Source organism: Octodon degus, unplaced genomic scaffold, assembly GCF_000260255.1.
Source record: "Octodon degus isolate 3935 unplaced genomic scaffold, OctDeg1.0 scaffold00019, whole genome shotgun sequence".
Classification (NCBI taxonomy): domain Eukaryota; kingdom Metazoa; phylum Chordata; class Mammalia; order Rodentia; family Octodontidae; genus Octodon; species Octodon degus.
The window spans coordinates 16,868,590-16,871,792 of record NW_004524595.1 but is presented as its reverse complement, the minus strand read 5'-3'; positions in this window follow the sequence as shown (position 1 = coordinate 16,871,792).

Sequence of the window (3,203 nt, the reverse complement as noted above, 5' to 3'; positions counted from 1 at the left end):
CTGAAAAAAAAAAAAAAAAAAAAGAATGCTATAGTTATTGAGACCCTGAGGTTTTGATGTCCTTCAGTGATAAAACAGAGGTAGTCCAAACTGCTTAGTTTGGGAATCTTCTCTATAGGAGAAGAGTCTTGTCTATGGAGAGAATGTTAAGGAGGTAGAGGGGGAAAGGCGTGTCAGTATTGAGCAGGACCCAGGAGCTGTGGCACAGGGCCATGAGAAACCATTGGTAATGGTGGCTGAAGGGAGTCTAAAGAGAGTATATATAAAACAAAGCTGTGCTGGGTGTGGTGGAGCAAACCTATAATCCCAGGGAGGGTGAGGCAGGAAGATTGCCCTAAGTCTGGGGCTATCCTGGGCTGCATAGTGAGTCCAAGGCTAGCTTGAACTACATAATTAGACCTTGTCTCAAAATATGAATGAATGAATGAATGAATGAATGATTGAATGGACATGGGGATGTAGCTCAGTGGCAAAGCACCTCATTGAGTTGATCCCCTGTACCACACAGAAACAAAAATCCCAGAACAGTGGTCTGTGAGAATAGCTAAGAGCACATGCTTAGTATGCAATAGGGCTGGATTTCATTCTCAGCATCACAGTAACTGAAGTTAGCTAAATTGAAACAGCACGGTGTTTGGGTGTAACATCATGTACACCCTCTTCTATACATTAAGTCACCCTTACATTATTATATCATCTAAGCAGTGCAGATGCTATGTAAATGGTTGTTATACAGTTTTGTTTAAAGAATAATAAGAAAAAAATTTAAAAAAATTAAAAAAAAAATAAAAGAAACCCCATCCTGTGTCATTGTCACTCACTGACTTTGGGGCCGGTGAGATGGCTGAGTAGGATAAGCGCTTGACTGGCAAACACAAGGATCTGAGTTCAATCCCTGGTTCCACCAAAAAAAAAAAAAGAAAAAAGAAAAAAATTATACATCTTTGGCATAGGTGCAATTCCTTTTCAAATATGTTATGTCCACATTATTTGAATCCATAGGTGAAGAATTGGCAGGTACTGGCTGTGTTCCAATGGCACTGCACTTGGTGCTGTTTGCAAGGCTGGCAGGACAGCTCCCTCGGAGGCCTAGCCTCTCTGTGGTGAAATCTATCACACTTGCAGTGTTTCTGCACATCGGTTGTTTTTTGTTTGTCTGTTTTTGGTGCTTTTGTTTGGTAGCTGGAAGCTTCTCAGAAGTGAGTCTTGAGGGAGAGAACAGCCTAGAGGCAAAGATGGAAACAAAATCCTCTGTCCAGGGCTCCTGCCCTGTTGGTTCACGGAGATCCTCAGGAGCGCCCTCAGATGTGTACAAGCTGTTCGTACTGATTTCTAAGTCCTGAGGAGGCAGGTGTCTCCCGCTGGCACCTCGGGATTTAAGGGGGGAAATGTGCTTGTTTTCTTAAGAGTTGCCAGATAGAACACACAATGCTTAATTAAGTTTGAATTTTTGATAAACTGGGGGTACTTTTAGGGTAAATATGCCTTAAATATTTCACTGGGCATATTTTTGTGGCAGTGAACAGTTTCACAAGGGCTTCTGCTGATGCTCAAGGCAGCCACCTCATTGAATTTTGGACTTCCAGCAAGGACGTAACTTTTTACCAAGATCCCTGAGCCAGGGCTAAGGAGCCTCGGAACTCTCCTTCATTTCTTTCTGTGTCTTGCAGCCCCTTCTACCTAACCCTCATCATTTTTCTGAAATTATTTTCCCCTAATTCTGTAAACTGGAGGCAACTAACCCTGTACTGAGAGAATTTAAGAGGCCAGGTGTAGTTTAGTGTGCTTTTCCGTAAAGGGTGGATCACAGTGCCTGCCTATGGGGTTGTCATGCAATTTCAGTGAGCTGGTACCTGCCAGGCATTAAGAACAATCCCTGCTGTTAGGGGCCGGGGAGATGGCTCAATAGAGTAAGCACCTCCCTGGCAAGCGCGAGGGTCTGAGTTCAATCCCTGTTTCCAAAGAACAATCCCTGCTGTGGGTAAAATAGTCATGATGGGCTATAGAACTTAGAGTCCAGGATCTAGGGGCTAGAAGCCTCTAAGTGTTCTTCTAGGTCAACACTCTTGCCTCTCACTAATTCATTCTCTATTCTGCAACCAGTGATCATTTAAAAATGCAAAGTGACAGTGTCATGCCCTTTATTTAAAGCCTTCAGTGGCTTTCTACTACTTTGAATAGGATCTATTCAAATGCTTTTGCCTTTCCTCCAGCTCCTCTACTTGCCCTTTTCCCTTTGTTTATTCAGGGCACAAAGCCTCTTCAGTGTCATCAAGGTGTCACACATGCTGTACCTGCTACCTGGAAATATCCGCTCTCCCTACTATACTGTGTCAATCTATACTCATTTTTCAGTACTTGTCAGATAATCCTTTCTCAAGGAATCCTTACCAGGCATCTTGGTTTAGATGACAATTCATTCTTTCTTTCTTTTTTATGTATTTAGTACAGGGTCTACAGGGTCTCACTACATAGATCAGACTCACAGTGGTTCTCCTGTTTTCAGCCTCCCAAACACTGGGATTACAGAGGTGTGCCACCACGCCCAGTCTCAATTTCCATCTCAGCCCGTCCTGGGGGCGGAGCAGGTACAGCATGCCAGGGATCAAACCCGGTCTCTGCACTCCGCCTAAGCAGGTGCTTTAGTCCACTGAGCTATCTGGCTGGCCATTTACAATTCATAATTTAGATACTTAGTTTTTTTTCCTTCATAAGCATTTACAGTATTACAGTTGCTAATTAGATCTCTTTTTAAATATTTTATAATTTCATTAATTTATTGAGAAACAGCAATGAGACAGTTTCAAAACCAATTAATAGGACAGTTTCAATAATAATACATTGCATATTGTTGTCTTTGTAGTGATTATTCATAGTACAAGATGCAGACATGACATCCTGTCCAAATACTATTAGTACAAATCTTTCTTCTCATTGAATTAAGAAAAAGTAGCTGTATATCTATCCTATTCTGTATATACAGATACAAAATGGTCCCTCCTTTGTATCCCCCTTTTTTGTTTAGTTTTGTGAGAGATGGATATTCCATTGCCATTTAAATATTGTAGGTGCATGAATTCAGCAAAATACTCCAATATAATCCAGTAGTCCATAAGAGTAGTGGGTTATCTGTAGGACTGGCAGTGTCAGAAGTCGTTGACTTGAGCCTTTCACAGCTCAGCATAAATATGGCTTTACTTTTT